This window comes from Stegostoma tigrinum, unplaced genomic scaffold (genome assembly GCF_030684315.1).
Source record: "Stegostoma tigrinum isolate sSteTig4 unplaced genomic scaffold, sSteTig4.hap1 scaffold_195, whole genome shotgun sequence".
NCBI classification, from domain to species: Eukaryota; Metazoa; Chordata; class Chondrichthyes; order Orectolobiformes; family Stegostomatidae; genus Stegostoma; species Stegostoma tigrinum.
In genome coordinates, this window is record NW_026728134.1 from 286,806 (window position 1) to 303,001 (window position 16,196).

Below are 16,196 nucleotides of genomic sequence, written 5' to 3' on the forward strand. Positions count from 1 at the left end.
ATTCAACATTCTAGAGTTATAGCATTTCCATTCAATGTCAGGGAAGTTAATATCTGCCATAATGACCACCCTGTTCTTTTCACTCCTGCCCAGAATCATTTTGCCAATCCACTCCTCCACATCCCTGGAACTTTGCGGGGGCCTATAAAAAACTCCCAGCAGTGTGACCTCTCCTCTCCTGTTTCTGATCTCAGCCCATACCACCTCATCAAAAGTTCTTTCAGCCACCGTTGTACTGTCCTTGGCTAACAAAGCCACACCTCCCCCTCTTTTACCATCTTCCCTGACCTCAATGAAAGATCTAAACCCTGGAACTTGCAACATCCATTCCTGACCCTGCTCTATCCAAGTCTCTGAAACAGCCAAAACATCGAGGAAAATGACAGAGTAAAAGTTTCCATAAAATACAAGCTGTTTTGCCGTACATTAGGAGAATCAGGAATGGCCCTTTTTTTACCCATCTCGGGATGAACCCTCACCATCACTCACAGAGCTAATGAACAGCAGGAAAAATCTTCACCACTGACTACCTGCACTCGCCTATCACCTTCCCACCTACTTTCCCCAGCCCCGACTCTGTTTATGTCTCAGCTCCCATCCTCCCCCCCCCCCGCCGCCCCATTTCTGAAGAAGGGTCCTGAACCATTAACTTTCCTGCTCCTCTGATGGTGCCTGGCTCGCTGTGTCCCTCCAGCCTCACACTGTGTCATCCTTGACTCCAGCACCTGCAGCTATTGCTGTCTCCCTGTGAGCGATGTCAGCTTTGGTTCAATCGGAGCACGGCGCGGGGCTTGGAGGCCCCAATGGAAGCGGCCTATCCTCCAACCAATCAGAGCGAGTGAGATGTTTGTCTGTTTGAAAATCACGTGATCGTCTTTGTCCGGAGGCGCAATATCTCTGCGACTGAAGGTTAGCTGCTTGCCGAAAGTACAGTACACGGGACAAAAAGGAAAGCTGCAAAAAAACGGGAGGGAAATACTTTCGGTAATGACTGAGAGGCTTTAATAGCCGTTGATGCATGTCAGAAAACAAATTTTAACATGCCGGCCCCGTGTTTTGCAGCAAACGAAAAAACTGCTGCGGACCTGAGGCTGCGATAGGCAGAGGTAATTGCCACCATCTTTATTAGGGGCAATGATCTTCGGGACTCATGCGGGATCGCCATATTTATAGGTGGCAATCTGCAGTGGAACGCAAGCGCAGCCTTTCTTGTTTGGGAGAGGAGATTAAGACAAGAGAAATGTTTGTTTTTGTTTTTCTGGACTTCTTTCCCAGACTGTGAGACATGGCGTGTATTTCCTGGGAAGGACTTTTGACACTGGCGGAGTACTGGCTTCAGGCAGTATAAATTGCTGCAAGTTATACGTTAGATATTTAATGGAGGAGAAATGCCGAAAACGCGTTCAGAACTGCATGTTCAAAAACAAAGTTGCTGGAAAAGCTCAGTAGGTTTGGTAGCATCTGTGAAAGAAAAAAAAATAACGTTTCGGATCCGCTAACCCTTGCTTAGAACTTCATGTTACCTGTTGCACTCTCACTGTAGGAAGTCCTGCTTTAAATATTATGATCTATTAAAGCATATCCGTTTGCCCAGTATTCATATGATTGGGATCAAATCACTGAAAGTGCTCTGAGTCCCCTTGTGCTCCCTGGTCAAATTTATTAATGTCTGACTTCCTCAGTCTCTAATAATGGGTGTATTTTACCTCTGCATTTTTCTGTGTGGGGGAGCAGGGTGCTTTGAAGAGGAGGATTTATACATAACTAACAGAAACCAAGAGAAATGTTTGCCTTTTCCAGACAATCTTGTTGTGTTTTCTGGATTTCTGTCCAGGGCTGACCGTTATTTGTCTCTTGTGGATTTGCTTTACAGGATATTTATTGAGAATAATTTGCAGACCAGGATCACAAAGCATGTTCTCCATTAAGCGGAGTGATCAGGATCTGAGTATCATTGACACTTAACTGGGAAAGGGAAGAGGTTTAACCATTCTATGCGTGGGAGAATATTCCTGGTAAGTTTGTAACTTGAAAGCAGGATATTCAAATTTTTGGTTTGATCACCCCTGGGATAAGTGTTCAGTTCTATATCCTGCAGCTGAGAAAGGAGATATTGGCCTGAGAGGGGTAGATTTGTCCAAACAACACCTCGTCTCTTTTAAAGAACTGCCATATTTAGTCCCAATCGCCTACTTCATGATTTTAATCCATACATTTTTCATTCTTGAATACCTGCAAACTTCCTTTTAAAATTCCTTATGGGCACAAATTCCAGCACCCCTCCAGGTGGAATCTTCCATTTCCTGACAACTCCATTGATCCTGAAACTGAAGTCTGTGTTGATTCCTGAGGGTTATAAATTACTGCATTTAATGTGAAGATGCTGTTCCCTGAGCTTCCATTGAGCTGTGTTGAAACAGTATGGGAGGCTGAGATCAGAGTGGGTGTGAGCAGACAATGAAAATGAAAAGGCTGCGCTGTGAGTACTGCTTGGCTAAGTGAGAGTGCTTTGGAGTTGGGTGAAACAGAAAGTGAAACTGAAAGATTGAGTGTGATGCTCAGTCTCAGTTTGGGCAGTTCAGAAAGTCTCTCAAATTGATATTTGATACCGTAAAGAACTTTCTTACAGTTTTTAAAGTATGTATTAGCTTAAATAAAGTTAGGGGCTTTAGGTTTATAATAGTAATGTTTGAAATGAAGGAGGAGGACCTAGCTTAATTAAATTCTTTTTAAGGCAGAAACTGGTTTAATCTGGAGAGAAGTCATAACAGAAGACATCACATCTGTGGTGTGCTCCTCTTGCACAATAGAACATAGGCTCTTGATGTTGTGTCGACCTGTGAAACCACACTGAAGCCCATTTAACCTACACTATTCCATTATCATCCATATGTTTATCCAATGACCACTTAAATGCCCTTAAACTTGGCGAGTCTACTACTGTTGCAGGCAGGGCATTGCACGCCCTTATTACTCTGAGTAAAGAACCTATGTCTGACATCTGTACGATATCTATGACCCGTCAATCTAATGCTATACCCCTCGTGCTAGCCAGCTCCATCTGAGGAAAAAGGATCTCAGTGTCCACCCTATCTAATCCTCATATCATCTTGTATGTCTCTATTAGGTCACCTCTGAACCTTCTCTTTAACGAAAACAGCCTAAAGTCCCTCAACCTTTCCTCATAAGACCTTCCCTCGATACCAGGCAACATTCTGGTAAATCTCCTGTGCACCCTTTCCAATGCTTGCACATCCTTCCTGTGATGCGGTGACCAGAACTCCAAGTGCGGCCGCACCAGAGTTTCGTACGGCTGCAATATGACCTCATGGTTCTGAAACTCAATCCCTCGATCAGTAAAAACGAACACATTGTACACCTTCTTAACAACCCTATCAACTTGTGGAAACTTTCAGGGATCTATGTACATGGACACCGAGATCTCTTTGCTCATCCACACTACCAAGAATCTTACCATTAGCCCAGTACTCTGTATTCCTGTTACTCCTTCCAACGTGAATCACCTCACAGTTTTCCGCATTAAACTCCGGGACATTACCAGTGTCCCTATTGGCTATTTGTGCAGGAAGTGTGTCCATCTGCAGCTACTAGTTAACTGCTTTTCAGAGCTTGAGCTGTGGGTGCAGTCAGTATGGAGCATCCATGGTAACTGAGAACGTTGTGGTCGCATTCTCAACAGATTGGTCACGCAGCAGGTGAAGATTACACAGACAGCAAGGGAATGGGTGACCATCAGACACGTAAAAGGCTCAGAAAGGAAGTGCTAGAGTCATCCCCCTCAAATAGATATACTGTTTTGGGTACTGTTCGAGGGAGGTGGGGGATGTTGGGGTGGCCACTCGGGAAGCAGCATCAGTCGGGTTCATGGCACTCGGAGTGACTCCGCTGCATAGAAGGGGAGGGAAACGATAAATATGACTGTAGAGACAGGGGATTCGATAGTAAGGGATAGAGAGAGACATGAATCCAGGATGGTATGTTGCCTCCCTGGTGCCAGGATTAGCAATGACATGGAGCAGCTTCAGGACATTCTGGAGTGGGAGGGTGAACATCCGATTGTACCAGTGACATAGGAAAACCAAGGGAGGAGGACCTGAAAGCTGAAGATAGGAAGTTAAGAGATACACTAAAATACGAGATCTCAAATGTAGCATTGTCAAGCTTACACCCAGTGCCACATTGTTGTCGGGAGAAGTTTGTGTTGTGTTCAGTTGTACAAGTGACCTTTATTCAGAGCTCTGTTACCGCATGTGTGGGAGAGGCCAGAGTCCACTCCAAACCTGGCTTTCACATGAGGCCTAATTCCCCTCTTAAATACGCTCAGATTGGAAGAGTGGACAGTGACACTCAAACTTTCCCTGGCTGATTGTGATATTTTTATTCCATTCGCTAGGTGTTATTTACATGCAATATTGTTGTCATTGTTAGCCACACACCCCAAATCAATATACCCAATCCAGTAAGCAAACCATTTTCCTAGGATGGTGACGGCGAGTACGAGGGGGCATAGCTTTAAATTGAGGGGTGAAAGATATAGGACAGATGCCAGAGGTAGTTTCTTTACTCAGAGAGTAGTAAGGGAATGGAACGCTTTGCCTGCAACGGTAGTAGATTCGCCAACTTTAGGTACATTTAGGGTGTCATTGGATAAGCATATGGACGTACATGGAATAGTGTAGGTTAGACGGGCTTGAGATCGGTATGACAGGTCGGCACAACATCAAGGGCCGAAGGGCCTGTACTGTGCTGTAATGTTCTATGTCCTATGTTCAAACAATCGTGGACAACACTATGTTCAGTCCTAAACCCTTCTATAATCTCCTGAGGTTAGCTCGAAAACTACTTCGTCTGTCTTTGGGACCTTACAATGCTTTTGACAGTTATATTCCTCCTCAGACATTTGCCAGCTGCACCACATTTTTTTGCCAAAAACCAAAATGGTATCTTATCACTAAGAACTTTTCCAAATTCTCTACTAACTGTAGTGTGGATTGTTAGGAATTGTGATTAAGTCTTTTAAACTCAACTCTGATATAAAGTGACTACAATTTTGTAATACAGTTGACAAATTGTGGAAAAATCCCTCTCTTACTTCAGCTTAAAAGATCAAACAGTGTTTCTGACTTGCTGCTGCAGTTTACAATCCCAACGATTTGCATTCTGTAAATGATTTTTAAACTGAAGTTTCATTTTCTACTCTAAGCGCTTTCCATTATTACTTTCTTGTTTTAATAAAAAGCATCTATTCCAGTTCCACTGAGTGTGAAATTCAGTCACTTTAGAGCTTTACCAAGCCATGAAACAAAATTTGTTCAGATTTCACAAATAACTAAGGCACGAACCATATCTTCATTTCGGATTTTGTAATCTATCTTTGTCACTCTTCCCTTGATCTTTGGATGTAAGAATTTATTCAAATTATCCGTATCTACATTTCAATTGTTTTATCTCTCTGCAGCCCTGACTTCTCTCTTTATAATCTTCCTTTGCCCCTTCCTATGTTGTTGGTCTTTTCGAGGTTGTGTTTACGCCATTTATTGCTTTTCCTTCCATAATGATACAGTGAGCTGCTTTTATTGCTGACAAACATTTGCTCAAGGAATTCAGCTAACCATTTCATGTTAATTGGTTGTTTGCATTTCTGGTTACAATTACCTAAACAGTTCAGAATGCTGTAGGATCAGACTTTTGCTTCTACTTTTTATTAAGTAACAAACTTGTGATTGTGGCTGAACCAGGCCTTTAAAAACTGCCTCTTGTTAAAATGCTTATGTGTTTTGAACTGTCTGTTTACAGAAACCCAAGTAAATTCCCTAATGTTCCTTCTCAACAGGACTCTTTTATACCCCCCACAGGACCTTTCGTGATCTAATCCCGTAACAGTGTGAGCTGCTACAATGCATGTGCTAGTAAAAGCATAAGAGGACAGATGAGATGAGTGCATGGCTGGAGCTATAACTTAAAAGGTTTGGATTCCTGAGGCATTGAGACTGTTTGTTTGTTTCTGGGGAAGGTGGGACATGCACAAGCTTGAACAATTGTCCTGGGCAGAGCTGGGACAGATATTCTTGTTGATGCTTTTGCTAGTTCCACTGGTGAGGATTTAAACTCGTATGACAGGGGAATGGGAACCAAAGTATAGCTTTAGCAGTAAAAGACTCAAATCAGCAAATGGGATTTGAAATTAGTTCATGATGTTGTCGGTGGCTGAAAGATTAAAAGAAAGAAGGATTAATCAAGATCAAATCTCTTTTCATACATCAGTCCTGTGATCCCAGGAATTGGTCTGGTGAACCTTCTTTACGATCATTCAGTAGCCAGGCCATCCTTCCTCTGGAAAGGAGAACAAAGGTGCACATGACTCCAGGTGTGGTCTCACCAAGGCCCTTATAGAAAGATATCCCTCTTCCTGTACTCGAATCCTCTCACAATGAAGGCCGAAATATCATTTGCATTCTTCACTACTTGCTGCTGCCTGTTTCCTAAAAGAGAATAGGAGAGAAACACGGAACTAAATGGGGTCAGACACTCGGGTAACATTGTGTTCAACAATGTCCCCATTGTATCGGTGCTGGCCATCAAGCACCTATTGAAGCTAGGCCCGTTTTCTGGCACTCGGTGTGTAACCTGTATTTTGGTGCAGTGGATGATCATCTCAACACTTCTTCAAGATTGCAATGGTTCCTGCATCTATCACCATTTCAGATGCTGCCAGATCTGCTGAGTATCTCTATCATTTTCTGTTTTTATTTCAGATTTCAGGTATTTTTCTGCATCTTAGTCCTTCAGAAGGATCAGAGGGTATGGAGAGAAAACAGGAATTGGATTCATTTTCAGATGAATAAAATGCCTGCCCTTCATGTCTGTCCAAACTCTATCTCTTTTTGTAGTTTTGGACAAACGCTGACTGTTTCCCTTCCCTGAAGGACATTTAATGAACCAGTTCAGTTTTACTGATAATCCAGCAGTGCCCCTCAGTGTTGCATCCACAATTGATCAGATTAATTTCTGAGTTTGACAATCTTTGTGTGTGTTCTTCTGGTTTCTCTCTCTCTCTCTACTTTTTTTTTCTTCAGTTTGAAATTGTGATTGCATTCAGAGAAATCAAACAAAACCACATCCAGATCTGACACTCAATCTGTTTGTCGTAACCTAATTATCTCAGGATTTTGAACATTAAAGGAAGAAGCACTGTTCACACCAGGGAGAAATGCGTATTGTCTGTGTGTCGAAGATTCTGTGAAGATTCATCTGAAATGCCCAAACACCAGCACGGTCACACTGGGGAGAGACTGTGGTAATGTGGGGATTGTGGGAAGGGATTTATTTACCCATCCCAGCTGGAAATGCACCAATGCAGTCACACTGGGGAGAAACTGTTCATTTGCTCTGATTGTGGGCTGGGATTCACTCAGTCAAGCAACCTGCTGAAACACCAACGAGTTCACAGTGGGGACAGACTGTTCACATGTTCCGAGTATGGGAAGGGATTTGCTCACTCAACCAACCTGCTGAGACACCAGCGAGTTCACTCTGGGGACAGACCATTCACTTGTTCTATGTGTGGAAAGGGATTCACTCAATCATCCCAACTGTTAACACACCAGCAAGTTCACCACAACCACATTTGAAGGATTTTGCCCTTAAATCAAGGAATGAACTTTGATCTTTGGGCTGTTTGTACTGGTGTCATTAGTCCCTGCTCAAAACTTGATCTTCTCTTGGGAAATAAGGTAGGGCAGGTGACTGAGGGGTCAGCAGGGGGGACAATATTTTGGGGCCTATGATTATATCTCTATTAGTTTTAAAATAATTATGGAAAAGGATAGACTTTGGTCGAAGAGTCAAAGTTTTAAATGAGGCCAATTTTGACACTACTATGCTTCTTAAAAGCACAGTAAGACCGCCTATGTGTGGGAATGCACGAGATGGGTGAGATACAAAAAAGTATTTTACATCAGTATTTACTGTGATAAAGGATACAAAAGCTAAAGAACTTAGAGAAATGAATGTGTATCTTGAAAAGTTCCATGTTGTAGAGGAGGTGGTGCTGGATGCCATACAGAGCATAAAGGTGGATAAATCCCCAGGACCTCTTCAGGTGTATTCTCGAACTTTGCGGGAAGCTAGGCTTGCGATTGGGCCCCTTGCTCAGATATTTGCACCATTGACAGTCATAGGTGAGCTGTTACACTGGAGGTTGGCTAATCTGGTGCCATTGTTTAAGAAAGGTGGTAACATAAAACCAGGGAACAATAAACTTTTAGTGAGCCTGATGTCAGTTGTGGGTAAGTTGTTGGAGGGAATTCTGAGGGATAGGATTTACATATATTTGGAAAGCGTGGACTGAATGGGGAATAGTTGACATGGCTTTGTCCATAGGAAATTATGCCTTACTAACTTGATTGAGTTTTTTTGAAGAAGTTAGAAACAAGATTGATGGCAGAGCGGTGGATGTTTTCGATATTCCTCATGGTCGACTGATTAACAAGGTTAGATCACATGGAATCCAGGGAGAGCTGGCCATTTGGAAAGGCCTTTGACCTGCAGTATGCTGCAAGGATTGGTACTTAGTAACTATAACTCCTACATTCACATCCAAATCATCTTTATAAATGACACACCACTGGTCACAGGCCTCCAGTCGACAAAGCAACCCTCCACCAGCACTCCGTCTTCTACCTTCAAGTCAGATCTGTTTCCAAATGACTGGTTCTCTCTGTATTCCATCTGATCTGACCTTGCTAATCAGTCTACTATGAGGAACCTTGTCAAACGCCTTAGTGACATCCATATAGAACACATCCACCTCTTTGCGCTACTCAATCCTCTTTGTTCCTCCATCAAAAAAAATCAAGTCAGTGAGACATGATTTCCCACACACACAGCCATGTTGATTATCCCTAATCAGTCCTTCCCTTTCCAAATATTTCAAGTACTATCCCTCAGGATTCCTAGAACGACTTTCCCACCACTAATATCAGGCTCACTGGCCTATAGTTCCCTGGATTTTACTTAGCACCTTTCTTAAATAGTGGCACCACATTAGCCAACTTCTGGTCCCTCACCTGTGACTATCGATGATACAAATATCTCAGCAAGGGGCCCAGCAATCACTTGCCTAGCTTCCCTCCGAGTTCTCGGATACACCTGATCAGGTCCCAGGAATTTATCCACTTTTATACGTTTTAAGCATCACTACCTCTGTAATATGGATAATTTTCAAGATGTTGCTATTTATTTCCCCACAGTCCATATCTTCCATATCCTTTTCTGTAGTAAATACTGATGCATAATACTTGTTTTATTATATTCCCCATTTCTTGCAATTCCACACATAGGAGGCATTGCTGCTTTTTAAGGGGCCCTATCTCTCCATCGTTATCCTTTTTGTTCTTAATCTATTTGTAGAATCCCACTGGATTTTCCTTAATACTATTTGCCTAAGTTACCTCATGTTCCCTTTTTGCCCTACTAATTTCCCTCTTAAGTATACTATTGTCATTATACTCTTGTAAGCATTCACTCGATCTCTGCTGTCTATACCTGACATGTCCTTCCTCGTTTTTCTTGACCAAAACCTTGATTTCTCTAGTCATCCAGAATTCCCTATACCTACCAGCATTGTCCTTCACCCGAACAGGAGTATACTGTCCCTGAACTCTCGTTATCTCTTTTTTTTGAAGGCTTCCCACTTTCTAACTTTCTGTTTTACCTGCGAACATCTGCCCCAATCAACTTTTGAAAGCTCTTGTGTAATACCATTAAAATTGGCCTTCCTCCAATATAGAGCTTTAACTTTCAGATCCGGTCTACTCTTTTCCATCACTATTTTAAAACTAATAGAATTATGGTCACTGGCCCCAAAGTCCTCCCCTGCTGATACCCTAGTCACCTGTCCTGCTTTATTTGCCAACAGCAGGTCAAGTTTTGCACCTTCTGTAGTCGGTACATCACATACTGAATCAAAACATTTTCCTCTACACTCTCAGCAAACTCCGCTCCATCCAAGCCTTTTAGACCATGGAATTCCCAGTCTGTTTGGAAAGTTAAAATCCCTTCCATCACCACCCTGTTATTCTTCCAGATAACTTCTTTCAAAATTATTTGTCAGATTCCTGCTGACTAATGGGGGTGGCTATAGTATAATCCCAATAAGGTGATCATCCCTTTCTTATTTCTCAGTTCCACCCAAATAACTTCCCTGGATGTATTCTCAGATATATCCTGCCTAAGTAACGCCGTAATGTTATCCTTGCTCAAAAATGCCACTTTTCCCTCCTCTCTTGCTTTGCTTCCCCCTCCCCCTTCGACTTTCTATCCTTTCTATAGGAACTATATCTTAGAACATTAAGCTGGCAGCCCTGTCCACCTCTGAGCCTTGCCTCTGTAATTGCAATGATAACCCAGTTTCATGTTTCCAATCTTGCCCTGAGTTCCTCTGCCTTAGCTGTTAGGCCTCTGGCATTGAAATAAATGGCGTTTAATTTATTAGTCCTTTCGCATTAATCTCAATAACAAATACGTAACTGTAGAGTAGGTTTTGAAAATGATAACGTTTTATTGCTGTAGATCAACACATTCACACTGGGTAAAGACAATCCACCCGCAGTGTGTGAAAAGGGATTCCCTAGTTCATTAGGACGGGTTTTCATAGAATTCGGAGTATTCCTACAGTATGGAAACAGGCCCTTCGGCCCAAGAATTCCACACAAAACCTCAGAGCATCCCACCCAGACACATCTCCCCGTAGCCCACCTAATGTACGCATCACTGAACACTCTGGGCAATTTAGCTTGGCGAATCCACTAACCAGCACGTGGGAGGAAACCAGAGCACCTAGAGGAAACCCACGCAGCCACAGGGAGAATATGCCAACAACCACACACTCGGTTGCCCAAGGGTGGAATCAAATCCAGGTCCCTGGCACTGTGAGGCAGCAGTGCTAACCGCTGAGCCACTGTGGTTAAACACCAATGAGTTCCCAAGAATCTGTAGGAATTTTTGTTGCTCGTATTATCTGTATTCAAGTCATGTTATCTGGGCTTGTTTCTCATGATGTTTGAAAACACCACATGTCTGGTTACCTTGTTGGGAGAAAAAATGATATAAATTTTATTAAAACTACTGTGCATTGGATCTTTATCTCAAAAGCAGACTAATTTATTTTGAAAGGGGAGATGGAGAGCCTATCTCCTCTATCCTCACCTCCAACAAGTGCGAGGAACCTGTGGTTTTTATTTTTCACTCAATGACAGTCAGTACATTTCATATGAGCAACTGGGAACCGAGTCATCCCAAAATGCTTGAAACTTAGTGTACTAATGGTACACTATTACAATAATAACCATTACAATTCTTTTCTGAACCTTTTGAAGTTTTACAACATCCGTCCTTCAGCAGGAAGAGTAGAATTACACACAGCGGTTACACCTAAACTGGAATGGGAACTGCATCCTTGTGGGAGCTGGGGATGGGTTTCCAGTACTGTTGGGGGTCATGTAAAAAGTTTAGCAGTGGGCTGAAATCCAGAGAATGTTCAAAAATAATAATGGCCAAAAAGAGAAGAAACAAGAGAGTCTGGAAGGCATTGTCATTGGGCAATTAAGATATAAGCGAGTTTGCCACGGGTGAATGGTATTTAATGCTTGGAGTCAGATGAATAAGGCAGATGATTTGAGGATACAAATTAGTGGGGTCATAAAGCCATTGCTGTCACTTGGACATGGTTAGCAGCTCAGTATTCCAGGATACAGGGCCTTCATGCAAGGCAGTGGAGGTGGTAAAGGAGGAGGAAATATTGTTATTTTGCTTCGGGAATCTATACAGCAATAAGGACAGGTGACATTTTTGAAAACCCCTTTAAATAAATAAGGAGACAGATTTTGAGAAAGTGTAGAAGTAGCAGGATTATGGTAGCAGAGACTTTCAACTTCCTCAACATTAATGGAGTCGTCATAATGTGAAGGATTTATCAGAATTTTTAAAATACATCCAGGAGAGCATTTTTTCAGCCACTAAGTAGAAGTCCCAACAAGGAAGGGGAAGGCCCTGGACTTGACTTTAGGTTACAAAGTTGAGCAAGTGGTTGAAGTTTCAGTGGGATAGCATTTTGCAGGTAGTTATTATAACTATTCGATTCAGGATTTGTATGGAAAAGGACAAGGATGGGTCTAAAGTCCTAAACTGATGCTGAAGTTATGAAGAAAGTAAATGGAATTTTGGCCTTAACTGCGAGGTGTTAGTGTTTTGAGGATCGGGACATCTTGTAACAACTGTATTGGATGTTGGTGAAGCCATATTGGTTTAGCTACTCGTATTTAAGAAAGGATATGCTGGCGTTGAATGCGGTGCAAAAGAGATTCGCTAAGCTGATTCATGGGATGTAAGGGTCATCAAGAATAGCTGGAGGAAGGGAATTTGCAAAGGGAAAATACTAAATAAACAGGTGGTGCCCAGTGTTGGGCTCATACTCACAACTCTGCACTTAAACAGCGTATGTTCCAACAACTGAGTTAACTTGGCCTTCCACAGTCAATGTTCAAATCCTGCTTTATAAGGTTACAAATGGGTTTTTCACTGACGCCGCTGCAGTCCAAGGAAGTAAAAGGTAACTGCTTTAGAAAATCCCAAGGTTCCAATGTATTCTTCTCATTCACATTGCAATCCATTTTCAGTACTTGCTCCAGGATTTAACATTCAAAATTAATTTTGTGATGTTGTTGCCCTCATCTTTAAGTGCCCTGTATAACTCCAGTCACTCGGTCGAATGGTGAAAAAGTCTGTTTCAATAAACCAATTTTTTTCAGCTACAGTCTAAGAAATGTTCCTTTATTTGCTGAATCTCACACAACATTTTCTTTCTTCTGTGTGTCAACAACTTTTGCCAATTCTCATGTTACGGACTACATTTTCAGAATCTTTTTAACCAGAGGTTTCTGGTGCAGTTGTAAGACTTCATATTAAATGGTACAAAAAACCAAACGGGCTTAAAAGATGAGAAAGGAAATACATTTTTGTATTTTTGCGTGAAGACGGTTCAGTTACTGTGTGCTTGTTTCATATAAAATGGATGATTGAAGTGTTCACAGTGCACTATTTAAATAGCAGATACGAAGACCTTGTGAGCAAGCATTTAAGACATTTGACACATTGAGGGAATTAATTTAGAAACCCAAAATGTCCAGAAAATGTGCTGGATAAATTCAGCAGGTCTGTTATTTTCGCTCTTTTCGATTCAGGATGGGTATGGAAAAGGACAGAAATGGGTCTAAAGTCCTCTGCGGGTGCTGCAAATGATTAAGAGAGAAGATCGAATTTTAGCTTTAATTGCTACATAGTTGTTACAATTTTTAACAATTATGTAGGATGTTAGTGAAGCCATTCCTGCGGAGAGAAAGAAATAGTGCAAATATCTTGAAACTAACATGATTTCACTTGTCTCATTGCCAGACCTCCTATGTTTCTTTCACACTTTCTGTTAAACAGCAAGAAGTTCTTTTCTTGAGAAGAGAAAAGCATGAGAGGTAACCTGAGAGAAATTGGAGACTCTGCAGGGATTTGAGGCAAAAATGGTGTTGAGGTTGAGGTTGTTAGAGATTTAAGAAATGGTAATGCAGTCTCGAGGCCTCTCCTGCTCCATGACTAAAATTTGGTGCAGCGACATCATCATTGAAGACAATAAGGATGACCACGACTTGTCAGTTACTGTGGCTGAACAGTCTTAAGGTGCTGAATTAAGACTCCAGTCTTTTCATTGATGTGGGTTTGAATCCCACTGTTGCGAATGTTCCTTCAGCAACTGGCATTTTCTTCTCAGCAGGATTTTGCGAGTGCAAGAAAAGAGGAGACAATACACATATGACTTGCTGCATGAAGAAAAAAAATATATACTTGAAGTTTTATTAAAGTTATCTTTTCAAGGAGCTACACAGACATGTTTGAGTGTACAGGAGACATAGAAACAAAATGGTACAACAGGGATGAGGAAGAACAGTGCGAGAGAGGGAGGGGAAAACCTATGTTAGCTCATCCTCAGCGTTTATCCAGAACAGCATTCGGTGAGAGTAACTACTGTACAGTCCTGTGGAAAGTAGGTCCCATTCTCACTTTGAGAAAAACTTATCATGCTGTATGGTACTATCACGATGCTAAATTGGATAGTCTTTTAACAGATCTGTTGATGTATCTTTTTAGCACCTTGGATGCACTTTGGGCCAATAACACTAGAAATGAGACAGCAGAGATTTGAATCACTCCAACATTACAGGAAGGTTGAATGTGGGGGACCGGTCTGTGTTAGAGTAGTTAAATCTAGAAGTAACAAAGAATGGATAGGGTTTCAGCAGCAGATGAGCTGAGATGTGGATGGAGTCAGGTGATGTTACTGAGATAGAAACAGTTAGTTTGGTGATGATGCAGGAGAAAGCTCATCTTAGTGTGAAGTATTTCATCAGAGTTGTGAACAGTCTGGTTCAGCTTCACACAGTTACTAGACAGAAGGTTGCAGTCAGTGTAGAAGCTGTCTCAGTGTTTAATTGGAGGAAATTGCTGTTCATCCTGCACTGGATTCAAACAAGTCAGGATGATGTGTGACTTGGAGGGGGTCCTCACCGTGATGGTGTTCCATAGATCTTCCACACTGGACATTCACAACAGTGAAGATTAAGGGTTTGTGACATGATGTCAAAGTCCTGATTGAGATGTGGATTTAGTCAATACCTGTATTTCACCTCTTTCTCAACATTCTTTGTCTGTCCACTCACAAAGACGCCAGAGTCTTGTATAAGTCCAGACCAGGTGGCAGCTTCTGTTCCCTGATCGACATTAGTGAATCACTGGCTTTTGTGGTCACTTTTTTTTAAATAGTGTGTCATTAATCCTACGGGGTGGCACGGTGGCTCAGTAGTTAGCACTGCAGCCTCACAGTGCCAGGGACCCGGGTTCGATTCCAGCTTCGGGCAACTGTCTGAGCGGAGTTTGCACATTCTCTCCATGGCTGTGTGGGTTTACTCCAGGTGTTCCGGTTTCCTCCCACAGTCCAAAGATGTGCAGGCTAGGTGGATTGGTGGATTAGCCATGCTAATTTGCCCGGAGTGTTCAGGGGTGTGTGGGTGATAGGGGGATGGGTCTGGGTCCGATGCTTCAAGGGGCAGTGTGGGCTTGTTGGGCCAAAGGGCCTGTTTCCACACTGTAGGGAGTCTAATCTAATCAAACTACCAGATTCATTACGAGCTGATTGCATAGGCAGCCTGGTGTTTGTGTGGACTCTCTCTTCATTGCATTGTTCTGTTTTAAATTGATTTCACAGTGTACTCAAAGGGAAACTGACATCAGGCATAATCCCAGGGTCTTATGGACACCTCAGTTTATTGTAAACAGAACATTATCAGATTTTGAACATGTAAGGAGAAAGCATACACGTATTGTGTGTGTGGACACGGTTTTAGTTAATTACCAGGACTGGCACAATGCAAGCCTTGATTGTGGGGAGGGATTCACTTGGTGAACCACAGTCCTGGCATACAAGCTGCTCACACTGACGAGAGACCTTTTAAATGTCCAAACTGTGGGAAGTGCTTTAAATGTTCTGGGCAACTGATGAATCATCAATATGTTCACACTGCTGAGAGACTATTTGTGTGTTTTTTGCAGACATATGTTCAGGTGATCAACTAGCCTCAATATACGCCAGCGAGTTCACGCTGGAGAGAGGCCATTCGTCTGCTCTGAGGGTGGGAAGGGATTCACTCATTTATCTCATTTGCTGACACAGAAGTGAGTTTGTAGGTAGCTATTGGATGTTTGGATTTTGCTTTCAATCACAGTCAGTACTGAACCATTTCAATGGAATCTGTTTCCACTGGTTTATAACTCCAGTTCTCAGTCTTTATATTTAGCATAAGAGCCAAATCAGCTTTCTGTGTGACCTGCAGTATGTTTATTTTTTAATGATATCTCTAATACAAGTTTGTTCTCATTGAACATTTCTTCCCCCTCCCCCATGTATCCTCCATCCTCACCTACAACAACAACTGAGGAGCTCAAAAAGCTTCATTGTCTCACTCATGGTGGCAATCGATCCACTGCCTCTGCTGCTTCCGATAAGGCCAAGGGGCTCCTAAATTTTGCCCTGTGTCTGAGCCCAGAATCTGCATGTTTCTCTCCTACATTGT

The 16,196-nt window shown here is 42.3% G+C and overlaps 1 long non-coding RNA gene across 4 annotated transcripts; it reads left to right on the plus strand.

The window, feature by feature from the left end:
* Nucleotides 1-616: 616 nt before the first annotated feature.
* On the plus strand, nt 617-12,835 carry LOC132207889 (uncharacterized). 4 transcript variants are annotated; one of them, XR_009443967.1, is made up of 3 exons: nt 617-984; nt 1,874-2,015; nt 5,855-12,835. It is a non-coding gene; the product is annotated as an uncharacterized LOC132207889 (long non-coding RNA). The 4 variants fall into 4 exon arrangements; XR_009443966.1 differs by having other exon boundaries at nt 645-1,106; XR_009443964.1 differs by having other exon boundaries at nt 683-1,445.
* The last annotated feature ends 3,361 nt before the right edge of the window (nt 12,836-16,196 follow it).